This window comes from Lontra canadensis, unplaced genomic scaffold (assembly GCF_010015895.1).
Source record: "Lontra canadensis isolate GAN:19392208 unplaced genomic scaffold, GSC_riverotter_1.0 scaffold87, whole genome shotgun sequence".
In the NCBI taxonomy this organism is placed as follows: domain Eukaryota; kingdom Metazoa; phylum Chordata; class Mammalia; order Carnivora; family Mustelidae; genus Lontra; species Lontra canadensis.
The window spans coordinates 6346515-6366540 of record NW_022631081.1 but is presented as its reverse complement, the minus strand read 5'-3'; the positions used below and the strand labels follow the sequence as shown (position 1 = coordinate 6366540).

Below are 20026 nucleotides of genomic sequence, written 5' to 3'. Positions count from 1 at the left end.
AGTCCATACCCATTTATTTAACCACACATCTCCCTAACATGTGCGCATGCCCACACCAAGCAAAACTCCGAGCTATTCCTGCCGAGCCCCACCAGTGTCCTCAATATTTTTGTGTATATCTACCTAGCTTCCCTGGATGGCCTGATGGGTGAACATTCCACAGAAAGTGCAGAGGAGGATGGCCCATTTTTCACCAGGGTGATACACTGGCCTTTCTTTGTGGGATACAACATTCTATTGACTCTTTTAATCCAAGTCACGTACACAAATCTCCACACATACAATTTACATGGAGGGGAGAAGGTTTAGTGAGAATCGGTTGCCAGATGCTACCTAATTCCAAAGACACTGGAGAAAAAAAAAGCAAACAAATAAAAGCAACACAGCAGGATCTGCTACAATCTGTATGGCAGTGAGCTTTGGTACTGGTAGCATCTATTCCTCCTCGCCGCCTATTTTGTCCAGTGGGACCCAGGACATAGAACCTGTAGGAAGATTGCGCACCTTTTTGCATGATATATTTAATTCTCTTCATACTTTGGGGTTCAATGTCCTCTTATCACAATTCTCCATCTAGTTTTCTTCCACCCCCAGTAACAAAAGATCCATGCAAACAGGACAATGCATGATGTGATGTTCATAATGCTTTCTTTTCTGAAATCTCAGGTGGCCCTTCCGGAAAGGGACAGTCATAAGTATTCTGTACTCTAGAGTCAAGGGTCAATCATTGGTTTGGAACAACCAGCACATTGGAAAGATGGGGCTTTATTATAGGTTCAATCTTGAGAGCCACCCTGAGTACAAGTTCTGCTGCAATGAGAATAAGGGTCATGTTCCAGATAAAGTCCTGGGGCCTCATGACTTTATCTCTAGAAGCTACTGTGCTGTCCTTTGGTGCTGTAGAATTGGGTCTTGGGCAAGAGGTGTGTTTACATGGGAATCCATATGCTGTGATTCTCAGGGTTGGTGTTGTCTCAGTTGGGTGAATGATACGTTCCCATACGTTTGTTGCCTTCAACATGGCGATTAATGGTGTCCACTTTCTCAGTGAAGTTTCCCATCACCATCACATCATGTAAGTCTATGCATGTGAAAACTCTTCAACACCTAAAATTTTTTTAAATAAATTTTATTTTTTATAAAGATATATATATAAATATATATTATTTTCCCCCTCCCAGGGGTACAGGTCTGTGAATCGCCAGGTTTACACACTTCACCGCACTCATCATAGCACATACCCTCCCCAATGTCCATAATAACCCCACCCCCCCAACCCCCTCCCCCCAGCAACCCTCAGTTTGTTTTGTGAGATTAAGAGTCACTTATGGTTTATCTCCCTCCCAATCCCATCTTGCTTCATTTACTCTTCTCCTACCCCCTTAACCCCCCATGTTGCATCTCTTCTCCCTCATATCAGGGAGATCATATGATAGTTGTCTTTCTCCGATTGACTTATTTCGCTAAGCATGATACCCTCTAGTTCCATCCACGTCATCGCAAATGGCAAGATTTCATTTCTTTTGATGGCTGCATAGTATTCCATTGTGTATATATACCACTTCTTCTTTATCCATTCGTCTGTTGATGGACATCTAGGTTCTTTCCATAGTTTAGCTATTGTAGACATTGCTGCTATAAACACTCGGGTGCAGGTGCCCCTTCGGATCACTACGTTTGTATCTTTAGGGTAAATACCCAGCAGTGCAATTGCTGGGTCATAGGGTAGTTCTATTTTCAACATTTTGAGGAACCTCCATGCTGTTTTCCAGAGTGGTTGCCCCAGCTTGCATTCCCACCAACAGTGTAGAAAGGTTCCCCTTTCTCTGCATCCTCGCCAGCATCTGTCATTTCCGGACTTGTTAATTTTAGCCATTCTGACTGGTGTGAGGTGGTATCTCATTGTGGTTTTGATTTGTATTTCCCTGATGCCGAGTGATATGGAGCACTTTTTCATGTGTCTGTTGGCCATCAGGATGTCTTCTTTGCAGAAATGTCTGTTCATGTCTTCTGCCCATTTCTTGATTGGATTATTTGTTCTTTGGGTGTTGAGTTTGATAAGTTCTTTATAGATTCTGGACACTAGCCCTTTATCTGATATGTCGTTTGCAAATATCTTCTCCCATTCTGTCAGTTGTCTTTTGGTTTTGTTAACTGTTTCCTTTGCTGTGCAAAAGCTTTTGATCTTGAGAAAATCCCAATAGTTCATTTTTGCCCTTACTTCCCTTGCCTTTGGTGATGTTCCTAGGAAAATGTTGCTGCGGCTGAGGTCGAAGAGGTTGCTGCCTGTGTTCTCCTCAAGGATGTTGATGGATTCCTTTCTCACATTGAGGTCCTTCATCCATTTTGAGTCTATTTTCATGTGTGGTGTAAGGAAATGATCCAATTTCATTTTTCTGCATGTGGCTGTCCAATTTTCCCAATACCATTTATTGAAAAGGCTGTCTTTTTTCCATTGGACATTCTTTCCTGCTTTGTCTAAGATTAGTTGACCATAGAGTTGAGGGTCTATTTCTGGGCTCTATATTCTGTTCCATTGATCTATGTGTCTGTTTTTGTGCCAGTACCATGCTGTCTTGATGATGACAGCTTTGTAATAGAGCTTGAAGTCTGGAATTATGATGCCACCAACTATGGCTTTCTTTTTCAATATTCCTTTGGCTATTCGCGGTCTTTTCTGATTCCATATAAATTTTAGGATTATTTGTTCCATTTCTTTGAAAAAAATGGATGGTACTTTGATAGGAATTGCATTAAATGTGTAGATTGCTTTAGGTAGCATAGACATTTTCACAATATTTATTCTTCCAATCCAGGAGCATGGAACATTTTTCCATTTCTTTGTGTCTTCTTCAATTTCTTTCATGAGTACTTTATAGTTTTCTGTGTATAGATTCTTAGTCTCTTTGGTTAGGTTTATTCCTAGGTATCTTATAGTTTTGGGTGCAATTGTAAATGGGATTGACTCCTTAATTTCTCTTTCTTCTGTCTTGTTGTTGGTGTAGAGAAATGCAACTGATTTCTGTGCATTGATTTTATATCCTGACACTTTACTGAATTCCTGTAGGAGTTCTAGCAGTTTTGGAGTGGAGTCTTTTGGGTTTTCCACATATAGTATCATATCATCTGTGAAGAGTGATAGTTTGACTTCTTTGCCGATTTGGATGCCTTTAATTTCTTTTTGTTGTCTGATTGCTGAGGCTAGGACTTCTAGTACTACATTGAATAGCAGTGGTGATAACGGACATCCCTGCCATGTTCCTGACCTTAGCGGAAATGCTTTCAGTTTTTCTCCATTGAGAATGATATTTGCGATGGGTTTTTCATAGATGGCTTTGATAATATTGAGGTATGTGCCCTCTATCCCTACACTTTGAAGAGTTTTGATCAGGAAGGGATGCAGTACTTTGTCAAATGCTTTTTCAGCATCTATGGAGAGTATCATATGGTTCTTGTTCTTTCTTTTATTAATGTGTTGTATCACATTGATTGATTTGCGGATGTTGAACCAACCTTGCAGCCCTGGAATAAATCCCACTTGGTCGTGGTGAATAATCCTTTTAATGTACTGTTGAATCCTATTGGCTAGTATTTTGGTGAGAATTTTCGCATCTGTGTTCATCAAGGATATTGGTCTGTAGTTCTCTTTTTTGACGGGATCCTTGTCTGGTTTGGGGATCAAGGTGATGCTGGCCTCATAAAATGAGTTTGGAAGTTTTCCTTCCATTTCTATTTTTTGGAACAGTTTCAGGAGAATAGGAATTAGTTCTTCCTTAAATGTTTGGTAGAATTCCCCCGGGAAGCCGTCTGGCCCTGGCCTTTTGTTTATTTGGAGATTTTTGATGACTGTTTCAATCTCCTTACTGGTTATGGGTCTGTTCAGGCTTTCTATTTCTTCCTGGTTCAGTTGTGGTAGTTTATATGTCTCTAGGAATGGATCCATTTCTTCCAGATTGTCAAATTTGTTGGCATAGAGTTGCTCATAATATGTTCTTATGATCGTCTGTATTTCTTTGGTGTTAGTTGTGATCTCTCCTCTTTCATTCATGATTTTATTGATTTGGGTCCTTTCTCTTTTCTTTTTGATAAGTCTGGCCAGGGGTTTATCAATCTTATTAATTCTTTCAAAGAACCAGCTCCTAGTTTCATTGATTTGTTCTATTGGTTTTTTTTTTTTTTTGTTTCTATTTCATTGATTTCTGCTCTGATCTTTATGATTTCTCTTCTCCTGCTGGGTTTAGGGTTTCTTTCTTGTTCTTTCTCCAGCTCCTTTAGGTGTAGGGTTAGGTTGTGTACCTGAGACCTTTCTTGTTTCTTGAGAAAGGCTTGTACCGCTATATATTTTCCTCTCAGGTCTGCCTTTGTTGTGTCCCACAGATTTTGAACCGTTGTGTTTTCATTATCATTTGTTTCCATGAATTTTTTCAATTCTTCTTTAATTTCCTGGTTGACCCATTCATTCTTTAGAAGGATGCTGTTTAGTCTCCATGTATTTGGGTTCTTTCCAAATTTCCTCTTGTGATTGAGTTCTAGCTTCAGAGCATTGTGGTCTGAAAATATGCAGGGAATGATCCCAAACTTTTGATACCAGTTGAGACCTGATTTAGGACCGAGGATGTGATCTATTCTGGAGAATGTTCCATGGGCACTAGAGAAGAATGTGTATTCTGTTGCTTTGGGATGAAATGTTCTGAATATATCTGTGATGTCCATCTGGTCCAGTGTGTCATTTAAGGCCTTTATCTCCTTGTTGATCTTTTGCTTAGATGATCTGTCCATTTCAGTGAGGGGAGTGTTAAAGTCTCCTACTATTATTGTATTATTGTCGATGTGTTTCTTTGATTTTGTTATTAATTGGTTTATGTAGTTGGCTGCTCCCACGTTAGGGGTATAGATATTTAAAATTGTTAGATCTTCTTGTTGGACAGATCCTTTGAGTATGATATAGTGTCCTTCCTCATCTCTTATTATAGTCTTTGGCTTAAAATCTAATTGATCTGATATAAGGATTGCCACTCCTGCTTTCTTCTGATGTCCATTAGCATGGTAAATTCTTTTCCACCCCCTCACTTTAAATCTGAAGGTGTCTTCGGGTTTCAAATGAGTTTCTTGTAGGCAACATATAGATGGGTTTTGTTTTTTTATCCATTCTGATACCCTGTGTCTTTTGATTGGGGCATTTAGCCCATTAACATTCAGGGTAACTATTGAGAGATATGAATTTAGTGCCATTGTATTGCCTGTAAGGTGACTGCTATTGTATATTGTTTCTGTTCCTTTCTGATCTACTACTTTTAGGCTCTCTCTTTGCTTAGAGGACCCCTTTCAATATTTCCTGTAGAGCTGGCTTGGTGTTTGCAAATTCTTTCAGTTTTTGTTTGTCCTGGAAGCTTTTAATCTCTCCTTCTATTTTCAATGATAGCCTAGCTGGATATAGTATTCTTGGCTGCATGTTTTTCTCGTTTAGTACTCTGAATATATCATGCCAGCTCTTTCTGGCCTGCCAGGTCTCTGTGGATAAGTCTGCTGCCAATCTAATATTTTTACCATTGTATGTTACAGACTTCTTCTCCCGGGCTGCTTTCAGGATTTTCTCTTTGTCACTAAGACTTGTAAATTTGACTATTAGGTGACGGGGTGTGGACCTATTCTTATTGATTTTGAGTGGGGTTCTCTGAACCTCCTGGATTTTGATGCTTGTTCCCTTTGCCATATTGGGGAAATTCTCTCCAATAATTCTCTCCAATATACCTTCTGCTCCCCTCCCTCTTTCTTCTTCTTCTGGAATCCCAATTATTCTAATGTTGTTTCGTCTTATGGTGTCACTTATCTCTCGAATTCTGCCCTCGTGGTCCAGTAGCTGTTTGTCCCTCTTTTGCTCAGCTTCTTTATCCTCTGTCATTTGGTCTTCTATATCGCTAATTCTTTCTTCTGCCTCATTTATCCTAGCAGTGAGAGCCTCCATTTTTGATTGTACCTCATTAGTAGCTTTTTTTATTTCAACTTGATTAGATTTTAGTTCTTTTATTTCTCCAGAAAGGGCTTTTATATCTCCTGAGAGGGTTTCTCTAATATCTTCCATGCCTTTTTCGAGCCCGGCTAGAACCTTGAGAATCATCATTCTGAACTCTAGATCTGACATATTACCAATGTCTGTATTGATTAGGTCCCTAGCCTTTGGTACTGCCTCTTGTTCTTTTTTTTGTGGTGAATTTTTCCGCCTTGTCATTTTGTCCAGATAAGAGTATATGAAGGAACAAGTAAAATACTAAAAGTGTGGCAACAACCCCAGGAAAATATGCTTTAGCCAAATCAGAAGAGATCCCAAATCATGGGGGGGGGGGGGGGGAGGGGGATAAAAAGAGGTTAAGAAAGAAAAAAAAAGAAAAGAAAAAGAAAAAGAAGAAAAAAGAAACAAAAAAAAAAAAAAAAATAAAAAAAAAAAAAAAAAAAATATATATATATATATATATATATATATATATATATATATTAGATAAACTAGTTAAACAACGTTAGGAAAGGGTAAAAGTTAAAAAAAAATTTAGCAGAAGAAGAGAAAAAAATTGAAAAAGAAAAAAAAATTAAATTAACTGCAAGGCTAAAGAATCATGGGGAGAAAGCCATGAGTTCCGTGTTTTGCTTTCTCCTCCTCTGGAATTCCGCTGCTCTCCTTGGTATTGAAACTGCACTCCTTGGTAGGTGAACTTGGTCCTGGCTGGGTTTCTTGTTGATCTTCTGGGGGAGGGGCCTGTTATAGTGATTCTCAAGTGTCTTTGCCCCAGGCGGAGTTGCACCGCCCTTACCAGGGGCCGGGCTGAGTAATCCGCTCGGGTTTGCTTTCGGGAGCTTTTGTTCCCTGAGCGCTTTCCGTAGAGTTCCGGAGGACGGGAATGAAGATGGCGGCCTCCCAGTCCCCGGCCCGGAGGAGCCGAGAGTCCGGGGCCCCACTCCTCAGTGCGCCCTCAGAGAACAGCGCCCAATTGCTCCCGTCACCCTGGCCTCCGTCCATGCTCCGAGCTGACCGAGCCTGAGACCGGTTCAAGGTAAACCCGAGCTTAGAGCTCACTCCTTGGCTCTGTCTCTGTAGCCGGCTTCCCGGTTCTAATACCTGTAAGCTCTGCGACACTCAGACACCCCCGATCCTTCTGTGACCCTGCGGGACCTGAGGCCATGCTGACTCCGCGTGCACTTCACCCCAGTTAAGCCTCTGGAGCGATGTCCCTCAGCGGAACAGACTTTTAAAAGTCCTGATTTTGTGCTCCGTTGCTCCGCCGCTTGCTGGGAGCCGGCCCCTCCCCCCACGGTCTATCTTTCTGTCGCTTTGGATTCACTTCTCTGCCAGTCCTACCTTTCAGAAAGTGGTTAATTTTCTGTTTCTAGAATTGCTGTTCTTCTTCTCTTTGATCTCCCGTTGTATTTGTAGGTGTTTGCAATCTTTAGATAAGCTATCTAGCTGATCTCCCGCTACCTGAAGTAGTCTCAGCCTGCTACTTCTCCGCCATCTTGACTCCTCCCCCAACACCTAAAATTTAAATAGGTGTTCATTCCTTGCAAATATACATCAATTACCCTGTAAAACAAACCCTGTTGCTAATTAGGAAGGGGATAACTGTTCCCCAAAGACACAAGTTTGTCTTTTCCACTCCCTGTTACTGAGTCAGTGTCCGTGGGACTCTCACCTCATGATAGGTCTCGGGCATGAATGGTCACAGTACCTCACTCTTGCCACTTCACTCACACATACATCCCTGTATCAGAGGCCCCACGATGAGTCTTCCCAACCTCATCAGAAGCACCGAGTGCTGGGACAGACTCCTTCCTTCTGCAGGCAGCTTCTGGAGCAGCCTTGTGCAACACCCTGTTTTGGGAGGACCCTGACAAAGGAGTAGTGGCCAAAGACAGCTGTGGCCAATTCACTGTGTGTTTCTCCATGGAGATCTACCATTTCCCTTCAGATATTGTGTCTAAGAATTAAACCGGCCCTCCACCATGGAGAATCACACACCCCCCACTGATCCTAGCTGTGGTTCTCTGAGGTGGGTCCAAAAGGTGTCCTATCAAAGGAGAAATAAGGTCTTCTTCAGGGACTGAGCATCGCTGTGGGGACCTGGGCCTCTTCCATGCAGGAATGAAGGGTGCTTCGCACATTACTTTCACTTGTGCATTCATTCACTTCTGTGCAAAACATAACCTCAGGCCTCAAGAGTATGACAGAAGCATCACCAATCACTTCCCTGTCTGTCAGTGTAAGAGGGGACTGTTTTGTTCTGAAGACATAGGGAAAAAACAAGTCAAGATAGTTATTTTTAGTCAATGTGAATGGAAACAGAGCCAAATTAGCATTTTTCTTTTCTTTTGGAGCATAAATCTCATGAGAAACATGTATTTCAATAGAATCTGATTTTCATACACCTCTCTTCCTCAAAGACACAATTACAAACAGACCCCTTGATTGTTAAATGTCATTATTTTGCTCCAGAAACTGTTCTGCTAAAAGAAGGATGTCCTAGAAATCCTTAATCTGTGCATCCCAGTTTCCATTTCTGGAGGCTGACTGCACAGTTTCAACATCTGGGGCACCAGTACTATCTGAGCCCACATTGCCACCCCCCCTTAGCCTAATGTTGAACTCCCTTATGAAAGAGGATGAGAAAGGACATGGACAACTTTCTGGGGTCACACCATGCAGATCTCTTCCTCAGCATCTAGACAGAGTGGCTTTCTGTCATCCTTTCCTCAATCCACCTCTGTGACCCTTCCCCTCTCTCCTACCCACCAGACCCCATTTGTCCTTTTCAGCTTCATACCTTAGATTACTTAGATTTCTATTGTGGTATAAATGCAAGTAACATCGCATCTACCCTCTTGACAAATTCCCAAGTATAAAGCACACTGTCAACTCGATGTGCTGGATGACACCAGTCTCTAGATTCTTCCATCTGGCACGACTGAATCTCCACAAGCATGGAACAGCAACACCACATTTCCTCCTCCTTAAACCCTTGCCAGCCACCCAGCTGCTCCCTGCTTCCAGGACTCTATTTTAGATCCCTCATGTAAATGCAGTCAGACAGGAGTGATTTTTTGGTAATTGGCTTCTTCCACACACATTTGTGTCCTTGATGACATTCATGTGTCAGCAGTAACATGTATGGATCCTCCTCTAAAAGCTAAGGAACATTACATTGCATGGGTATACCAACTTTTTCCTTGAAATTCATCTGTCACTGAACACTGCGTTATTTATAATAATCTGGGGATTCTGGATAAAGCTGCAAGGAAGATGGGACTGCAGGTGTATTTTCAACATAATGATTTAAATTCCTTTAACTGTATACCCAGCCATATGAGTGCTGGATCTATGGGAGTTCCTTACACAACTGTTTGAGGACACTCAACAGGCTTTTCTGGGGTAGTTGCACCATTCTTCATTCCACTAATTGGATACAAAGTCTCAAATTTTCTGCATCCTTCCAACATGGGTTTTGGGTCTGAATTCCTGGTTTGGGTCCTCGCTACCCTAACAGACAATGTCACAGCTCATCATCTTTGGATTTACATTGCCCTCGATGCCTTATATTGAGCAAATTTTCATATGTCCTTTCAGCCAGTGATTTGTTTCCTTTGCAACATAGTCTACTCAAGTCTTTTCTATATTCTCTAATTTGTTGAAATGCCGTTCTTTTTTTTTTTTTCATTTTGTAAGTGAACACATTTTCTGAAATAAGGATTGCAAACAGTGTCTCCGATATGTGGACTGCTTTTTCATTCTGTTAGTTGTTTTAGAAGAGGATGATTTTTCTAGTCTGTCATCTTGTCAAGTATCATGATGCCATCATGAGTGCATTTATTCAGGGGTCTCTATTTTGCTCCCACGTGTCCCTGCCTATTATTATACTAGCACCATCCTATTTTCTCAGGGAAGTGACCTAAGGTATTTGAAAGTCAGCATCTGTGGAGCCACCACCTATTTCTTCATACTCCGAATTGTCTTGGTTCTTTGTGTTCCTTCATGGTTCCATATCTATTCTAGCAATTTCTGTTTTGAGAACATCACATTGTGATTTTGGTCAGCGTTGCATTGAATCTTTTCCCCATTTATTCTAAGAACTGGGGGCTCATCTTAATCTCTTAGGGTCCAAAGACCTCCAACAGTGCCTGGCAGCAGTGCATGAGCCCAGGAACTTCTTACATACAAACGGTCCTATCAGGCCAGCAATTAATGCCAGAAAAATAGATAGTGGGGCTTCTGTCTAGCTCATTGTTGTCTTCCAGTGCTGTGCTATCCATGAAGGATTCTGTCTACAATCCATTTTACACAGTTATTCATTAACTCAATTAACTATACTAAAACCATAAATGAAAAAGAAAACATCCAATTGCTCACTCTCACTAGCCATATGTGAAGTATCCCAAAATGGCTGAAATTTCAGATTTTGATATTTGGAGGGGAAAGTGGTCATGGGCATGTAGAACTGATACCGAGGCAACTGCTGCACCATCTTTGTCTCATTAGAAGGGTCGAAACGCTGTCTCCTTGAAGGGCTCTGACTCCACCAGCCCCATGAACATCTAACAACATACCAGAAAGGTTATTTTTACCAAGGCTTGGATAAGACTGTCCTATTGGAGAGAGATATGCAGAGACTCAGATGGGACCAAACGGCTTTAAGGAACTAAGGCTGGCTTTCAGAAAGCCTGCAGCCATCAAGCCCCTTGGGAATGCTGACCTGATCCCTTACTTCCAGAGTTCCCCACAGCCTCATCAGGTACATAATGAATGTCACTTCCTGGCACGTGTAGGAACCTCAGGATATATTGGGGACCTAAGGAAGAAGACCCTGCCCAACTCTGCAGGTATCATAGGCATGCCTGATGGCAATGAGGCATCCTCATTGGCTTCTGGCCTAGAGAGACAATGATTAGCTCCACCTAGAGATTCCTTAGAAAAGTTCCCTTGATGCAGATTCTAAGTGATCAACATGGTCAATCACTAGGCTTACTGAGCTTAAGTCAATAATTGGGCCAAGTGTGCTAAAGCTGTACTTGTTTTTTCAAAGAAATCAGCCCTGATTTGGCTATCTCTGTAAATGAACATTCTTTTGAAGAGGAAAAGTAGATTTCAAGAAACCACCTTTGTGGATGTTCAAGTCTAATGCTGGTAGTCTTTCCATATGTGTTTCTTACCTAAGCTAAGCAACTTGAGGTCATCTTCAGAAACATTTCCACATTAGCTCATGGATGGGCAATCCCCTTGTTTATTATTCTGTGAGGATAATACCAGGACCCCATGGGCACAGGGTTAATTCAACAACTGGAATATGCAATTGATTCCCCCACAACTGTAGAAGTCAACTAGCACCTTGACCAATCGGATGTGGCTGGGGTGAGGAGCTCATTCCCTCAAACCCAGAGAACATACACCACTCCACAGGGTTCACTATGGACTTATGGAGATAATGAAGGACCCCACTCTCTCTATGACTGGAGTGGTGGATGTACTTAGGGATGTCTTATCTCTTTGACAAGTTTTCTCCCACTTGCAAGTGACTCCTTGTAATGAGAGTATTCAGGTGAGACCTCAATTAAAAAGGGATTCTTTGAATGGTTTCTTCCCTCACAGTCATATTGATCCAAGAATCCACCCCTGTTGAAATACAATGGCAAATAAAGGCTTTAGCTAAGCATCCAACTGCCCTCCTGGTAAAAGGAACCTCCAAGTCCATACAAGGATGGTCCCTGACTCTAAGGACTTTGCATCAGGTCCAGAGTGTCGCAGAGAACAAAGGCCACTAACCAATGATAGGAGGCTGATTTATCAAGTACCAGCTTATGCTTTGAGATATGCCTGAACTAACACCTGAAACCAGCCCAACTTTAAACCCAGCGACCCTTAGACCTGGACCTGACCACTCTACATCCATGGCTCAAAACTCCTCAAAAAGTTCTTAAGTCAACGAGACTTACAATGTCCCTATGAAAAGGCAGAGGACAGTTGGTTTATCAATGGCAACAATTTCATGGAAAGGGGGTAAGAAAAACCAGGTATGCTGTCATAGTCGAACTCAGACTGCTGAGGCCAAAGCCTGTCAGCCAACATGTCTGCCCCCAAAGCAGTTACAACCTGCTAGTTGTAACTGGCCAAAACCATACAAGAATGTATCTTGACTCCAAACAGGACTTCCCCATTCTCTATGCCCATGAAGCAATTTACAGAAAAGGGGCTTATTCTCAAGCCATAATGTCCCCCCAATCCAATATGTGTCGGAAATGACTGCACATTCAAAGAATGCCACTCCAAACCCAAGTAGCCCTTGAAATCCTGACTGGAGTTCAAGGAGACCTAGTATTAAGTGGTGACCTCTGGCTAGGACCCATTGGCTATGCAGCTCTAACCTGGCTCATGGCCTCCCCCAGGCTCAAAGGCCACTGTCTCTTGGGTTAGGCCTATATGCATGGGCACATTATTAAAACCATCACCAACCCAGCCAACCTTCCACATTTCAAGCAATGGTGTACATGTTCTGTGTTTCACTTTTATGGCCACCTAGCATCCAACTATTTTCCGTCTTTGGGACTGGAGGATGTCATGTGGCATGGGAAGGTATTTACTGAGTACACAGGAAAGCCCTAAATGTGACCCCAAACAGGATTTCTCTATTAAATACGGGAATGACTCCAATGCATAAAGCAGTTCTATAAAACACAAAGGCTTTAGATTTTATAACTGCTTCACAAGGTGGAGCTTCTGCTAATCTAATGACAGAATGCTCTGTGTACATTCCCCATTATCACAAGAGAGGTCCCATTCCTAACAGATGCCACTGCTCAAATCCGCACTTTCAAGGATCTCTCTCTTTAAATATTAACTCAACTCTTGGCCTGAGGGAAGGTTCTCACCCACTCTCAAAGGACTCTTCATGGGGCTTCTCCTTCTTTTTCTTCTTCTAACCCTGTTTTGTTGTTTTCTCCCCTGTTTTTCCAGGTGGTGCCAGGAACCCTTCACTGCAATAACTTCCAGAAGACAGATGGTTCTTTGAACATGGGAAGATCCTAAAAGAAGTTCTCCCCTGCACTCAGTGGCCTCTTCATTTCACAACTCTTACACAGAGAGACCCCCAGGTAATCAGTACTGACCCACAGGTAGGGAAGGCTCTATGCCCCTATTCAGCAGGAAGAAGTTACAAAAGATGAGACCTTCCTCCTTCAACAATCTTAATGACTGAAGTGTCTAAACTGTTCAGGGGGGCATGAGGAGGGAGGAGAAGGCTAGCTGAGCACAAAGCAGAAGCTTGCATGCCATGCCACCCCCCAACAAATGACATGGGTGACATTCCTCAGGCACTCCTGGCTTCCCTAAAGCAAAAAGAATGGGGAAAAAAACAACAGATTCTTCACAATAGAGATCAAAACCCTGAAGACCAGTCTCCCTCAGTTTACAAATGTCCTAGTGATTGCCAAGGAAGAGGCTTGCTTATCAATAGGCTAGCTAACTTCCAGAGACCCATCTTTCCATTTTCTGAAGCCCTAACATCTCCCTCTCCTCCATAACACTGAGGGAGGCTGAGGCAGAATGAAATGTCAATACAATGGAACTTCTTTTCAAACCTGCAGTCCTTTGAGAAGGACCTGTGAGAGGAGGAAGGTAGCAATCCTCCAGGAAGCTCCCAACTATTTTCCCAGTAATGCTTTCCTAGAAGGAAAAACCACCTCTAGTTGACAAGAGCAAAGCCTCCAGTATCCTGTGTGTCTTCTCTTATACTGAAATGTTCTTGGAAAACCTCCCTTTTTCTTGACCTCTCCAACACTCAAGGGCCTCTTCATTTCACAACTCTTACACAGAGAGGCCCCCAGATGACCTGTACTGACCAACAGGTAGGGACAGCTCTACACCCCTATTCAGCTGAATGAAGTTAAAGAAGATGGGACCTTCTTCAACAATCTTAACAACTTAAGGGTCTAAGCTGATCAGAGGGACGTGAAGAGGGGAAGAAGGAAAGGAAAAAGAAAAGAGTCAGCCACCCATCACGACCCCAGTGTAGCAACCCTTTCTACCCACAGGTCATGTCCCATGCTTTAATAAAATCATCTTTTGGCAACAAAGACACCTCAAGACTTCTTTCCTGACCATCGTCCTTAACCTCTAATGTTTTCCCACATCAGCCCTGTCTCTTGTGAGACCACTGTGGAAACACCTCTGCAACACTGTCCCATTTCTGTCAACTCATCCGTCTCCATCCACCTAACCTACTGCACATTCCATGTCCTCTGAGGACAGGACACTTCTGTGATTCTTCAATTGAAACTGTGGCATGGCACCTCTTTCACTCCTCATCTTTGTTGAGTTTCCCACTCTTAATCTCCCCAGCATCCCATCCTCACTTTCTTCCTCTCACATGTTTATCTGGTCAATAGGTTCTAATTACCAATACCCTATAACATGTTTCTGCTCCTTAGTAGATGACTCCATTTCTTTGCTTTGTCATCAAGCTCAAATCTTAACTCTCAGATGCTTGTCTCACAACTTTCAAAATTTTTCTTGCCCCTAATGCCCACCACATTCTCTTTTCCCTTTTTCTCAAACCCTCACTCCTTCCCTTCCTTCCTTTCCTTCCTTGTTTTTGTTCTTTGTATTCCTTCCTCCCTCCCCCTCTTTCTTTCTTTTGTTCTGTTATGTTAGTCACCACACAGTACTTCAGTAGTTTTTCATATAGTGTTCCATGACTCATTCTTTGTGTTTAAGATCCAAGTGCTCACAACAATATGTTCCTTATTAAAAAAGATGAAATGATACCCACATGGATGCATCTCAAAGGATCTGCTTCTCCTCAACCCAACGTTAGCATCACGGTAATGAACACTGGCCTTCCACACTACAGCTGGACATAGGGTATGCAAAGTATTCACCACAAGCTCCTGTCTTCCAAGACACTGAGTACACGGGTTGTCCCACCAGAAATCTGAATAGTTCCATTCCTTGACTGAAATGGGCCTCAAATCAAGCCATCACCTGAGTGTCTGTAAAAGTCACTGGCTTCAACACAGCTCACCTATATAGTCTTTCAAACATAAACATCCAAAATTTAATCAGAATTTGACATGGGTGTGAGACTACCATGTAGAAAGACCTATCTGAATTCAGGAAAGTAATACTGCACCCAACTAGAAGTGGAATGCAGAGTTTTGCACAGAGACTATACCTGAAGGAGGAGGCTGGAATTCCTGTCGAGTCAGGAAGGAACACGAGTGAGCAATCCTTCCACCACCTCTCCTGTCCTGGCCATTGGCAGAGGGTTCACATGCACAGGAACCCAGCCAATGCTGGGGTACAGGAGGAAGATTTCTCACGTCCCTCACCTCACTGCATGTGTGTTAACTCACAGGGAAGAGGAACCTTGCATTTACAGCCAATGTGGAAGAGCCTTCTGCCATGTGTCCCAATTCAAGTGACATCAGAGCTTGTTTATACTGGATCGCACCACATACATCTCCCCAGTATGGGAGAGCCTTTAGTTGGGGCTCTAACCTCAGGAGACATGAGAGAACTCACCCTTCCAAGGAAACTAGTCATGATACACACAGGGACAAAATTCAAGGGCAGCACTCACCTTTGTACACACCAAATGCACCGGAGAGACACTTTAGCAACAGAACAAAGGTGGAAGATCCTTCATCCAGAGAGCTCCTCTCCTATTCTCGCCAATGACCTCACACGGGGTAGAAGCCATGTGGTGGGATTGCTGAACAAGAGCTCTCAGCAACATGCATCCATTCGAGGCCATGGGCACATTCACATGGAAAGAAACTGACTGAATGCCATCTATAAGGGAAAGCATTTAGTCCAGCCATACCCTTAGCCAGCATCTGAGGATCCACACTGGTGGGAACCCTGACAATTTTGATCAATGTGGAAGAGACTTTAGATACAGCTCTCACATTTAGAGACACCAGACAACTCAGAGCACAGAACACAGAAACCTGTCTTTGTCATCCCTGGCATACTGCCTTTACCCAGAGTACCCACTTTTCTCACCACTACAGAAATCACACAGTAGAAACCCTGTGTCTCCAATCAATGAGGCAAAGCCTTCTTCCAGAAGTGGCCCCTTTCCATCTACCAGAGAACTCACGTGAAGAGAAACGCTAGTGCTGCATCCATATGGGAGAAGCTTCAACTGGGGCTCTGGCCTGAGCTCCTGCTAAAATCTCAGAGTGTGTATCATCCCTCACACAAGAATGAAGTTTCAAGGACCTCCTGGGACACCCTGAATCATTGCTGCTGCTGAATGCTGATGAAATCCATGTGGGAATCCCATTCCTCATGGAGCCACACATGAAGGACCAAGGAGGATTCACACAGAAGAAAATCCTATTGGTGTGATGAGGAAAGGAATGTCCTCAGGTATCCCTTATTCCTTATCAAGCAGGACATCCTCACATTGAGGAAACACTGATCCGAATGGAAGGGGGGAAATTCTTCCCTGACGCTCACATCAGAAAATCACTGGGCAAATACCTCCCAAGGAACTTCTTAGTGTGAAACTGAGATACAAACTCAGACATTGAATTTTTCACTGCCAACACATACAATTGGGTAACGTTCACAGTGCACACAGCACTAGCCATGTTCCCCACTCCTTAGCCATGCCAATCCTGTGAACATTCCTCAGGCCTGCCCAGGGCCCTACACACACCCCATGCCCCGTCCATTCACTGCAAGACTCAGCAGGAACACTGGAAGGTACCCTGTGTTTCAGTGACCACACCACGAGAAATTTTCCAGGGCTGCAGTGAACAGTTGAGGGAAATTGGGATAATTTACTGTGCTTTCATCTCTATTCAACTTCTGTAACACTTCTGGAAACACAGGACATTGTGTCTGACTGAAACATGTCCCTAGGAAAGTCATCTCAGTCACTGGGCAGACATGGGATACATGGAGGTGATTGGCCATCTCTCCCTGCAGTTCCCCAGCAATCCCAGACCCATGACAGCTGCTCCCAACACAGAGGGATCAGGGGGTTGATTCCGTGGGTGCCAGGATTCTCCTCTCTTTCCTCGGTTGTCCCATACTTGACAATATGATTGTTGGAGCTTGGCAGGGGAAGGACATGGAGCATCATTAGGCAAGGAGAAGATTGTGAGAGGGAGGGTGATGAGGATATTCAGAGGATGGCAAAGTACTGCATAGACACTCATGGGGCACTGATGACTACAGGAGAGGCAGGATGACACTATCTCATTCCTGGTCAAGGTGAGAACCTGAGGTTGGAAAAGTAGGTGGGAGACAACAGAAGCACTTCAACCCTGTCAAGCTAAATTGACCAAGGACAGGGAGGACTCAGAGCTGAGGACCCATCAAATTGTAGTGAGAGCCCATCATCTCTAGAGCAGCAGGCCTTAGGTTCTCAATTCCATTAACTTCCCTATGTCCTCTTTAATGTCCACCCTGGCATCGCTGCTCTCTGCACTTGAGGATGGATCCATGGATGAAGAGGATTCAGATGGAAGGAGCAACACTGTGCTTGTAATTCATTTCCCCTTCTATCCCCCGTTCTTCCTCTCTCTGCTGTCCACAAGGCCCACTTCCTAGCTCTCCCCATTTCCTGCTATTATGAGGCCAACCCTGGAGGCCCTGGTCTCCTATGGGCAATGAAGCTTTGATTCTGAGCTGTTGCATGAAACCCCTGTGCAGCCCTCTTCACCCCTTTCCTAGCATCACCCTGTCCCCTCACCACTGAGTCTGGGAAGCAGCCCTGGGCAGCAGAGCAGGGAGCAGGGCTGGGAGTCAGCAGGGCACAGCTCCCCATTCTGGAGGAGCCTCAGGAAGGGAGGCTGGGCCTGGATCCACCCTGGATGTCTCCTGCCTGGGAGTCTGTGCTCATGCCCGATTCTGTTCTTCCCTTTAGCTCTCAAGAAGCTTCCCTTCAATTGACTTGAGAGAAACCACAGGAGAAACAGTATGTCCATCAGAAGAGAAGGACTTGGGAATGGGGTGAGTGGGCAGGAAAAGGGGCAAGCAAACATGCAAATGTGTCCTCCCTCGTTTCCCTGACCTAGTTGTGGGCAGTTCAGGAAACCACACAAAACCCGGGATGCTGCCCTATAAGCTGACCACAAAGAGGAGATGAGAGGAAGGTCACAGTCCCTGCAGGCACTAGGATGCCCTGAGAACATCCCATGGGGAATCTCAACCTGATCTGTGTAACTCCCTATGGTGGTTGGGCTATGTCTTCCAGTAGCTTCTGAACTTGGAGGGAGGGCAGTGGCTGCCTGGAGGGACTGGACCCCAGACAGCCTACACACTGTGCTCTTCTAGAAAAGGGCACTGTTAGCTTGGATCCCCTCACTCTGCAGCACTCAGCCCTGGATTCCCAACCGATAAAATTCAGCAGAGAGCTTCCTCCAGAACATCACTAGTCAGGATGAGACAGTGGTGGGGTGGCCTAATCTCCCACTTCAGGCATCTGAGAAATGAGCGAACAAGACAGGTCCCCGGGCTCATGTGAGCAGGACAGCTCACCAGACTCAGTGCTGCATCCCTGAGGGCACAGAGTAGGCCCTGGTATCAACTGAGATCTGCAGCATTGCCCATCACTCAGAAGCTTCCCCATTCCTTGGGTCCCCTGAGTTTCCACAAAGCCTTGTGGGATGTAGTGGATCCCCTCATGGCACCATTTTGCCATGTGCGTTTAATATTCAATTGATTCTCTTTGATATGTAGGCAAAACAATCAGGAGAAGGCCACCCTGCCTGCTCCAAACTCGCCCACGGCCTTCCCACAGTGTCTAGACTGTGCAAATCACTTTCCATGGGAGTCAGGAGCACGTCATCTTTGCCACGCCATCTGCAACACTCACGTGTGCAAAGCTCCCCCCCCCCCACTGAGATGGGCATGTTGATGGCTCTCAGAGAGGCTGGGGAAGGGACAGTCCAGCAGGAAGAGGACCCAGAAATCACGGAGGAGTACAGTCAGGGAAGGGGCCTGAGTGACTGGTAGTGTAGCCTTCATTCAGTCCCAGGGGGCCGATAGGAAACTTTCCTTTCTTCATGCCACAGATGGGTCCTGCAGGCCACCTCAAGACCTCAGAAGACACCTCCAAGAATATCCCACACACCTCTGGTAGGAGCTTCCCCAGACCACACGCCCCAGGCAATCTCATACAACTCCACCTGCTCCCACAGCTGCACCACAGAACATTCTGCCCATGATCCTGATGTTCTAGATTCTTCAGAGGTCCTCACAGAATGTGAGCCAGAAGGGCCCTGGGGCTCCAACTCCAGCTTCAATATTGGCACAGTGGAAGAGTTCACGTGAAAACAAAGTAGAGGAAACACACCTGGAGAAACTGCTCTCCTGTACCTCACCTTTGCAGGTCTTGACAACAAAAGGTTTTTGTGCATCCAGCTGTAAGATGGCACAGGAGCCCTGGGGACAAGAAAAGGACATCCTCTAAGTGGGCCACCTCATACAGAGCTGAGATTCCAGTCACTACTGAAGACTGACACTTTGAGTAGGTGGCAAAACCCTGGACCTTCAACAGTCCATTGTCCTGTAAGACAGGGCCCACCTGAGACTGTGGGGCCCAGCAGCCTTCCAGTCTTTTCCCTTGTCTGCTGCATGGGCTACTCCTCCTCCTGCTGTCACTCCAGTCCCCATCAAGAATGTAGAGCATGACAGATGCAGGACAAGCGGGACTGCCAGGGCCCTGTGACCACCCTGGAATCTACTCGAGGGGCAGCAGCCACCCCAGCTGTATTCCCCTGTGGCCTAGGCCCTGAACTGCCCCTGTCACTTCTATGCACAGGACTGTGACCAATGCTGGGCCAAATACTGGCAGTGGCCACCAAATTGAGCCCGCCTCAGCCTGTGTGTTTTGCAGCAGCAATAGGTGTAGGGAGGAAAGGCTGTCTCTAATCTGAGCTTGACCTCTCAAGCACCCAGACACCACAGCAGAGGAAGTGGGGCCCCAAGCACCACACTGCACCTTGGGAAAAACTTGGGCCTGAAGGACTAGAAGGC

At 44.5% G+C, this 20026-nt stretch overlaps 1 pseudogene; it reads left to right on the top strand.

Moving 5' to 3' along the window:
- Window positions 1-19321, top strand: part of LOC116882701 — a 70408-nt pseudogene extending 51087 nt beyond the window's left edge.
- Window positions 19322-20026: the final 705 nt, after the last annotated feature.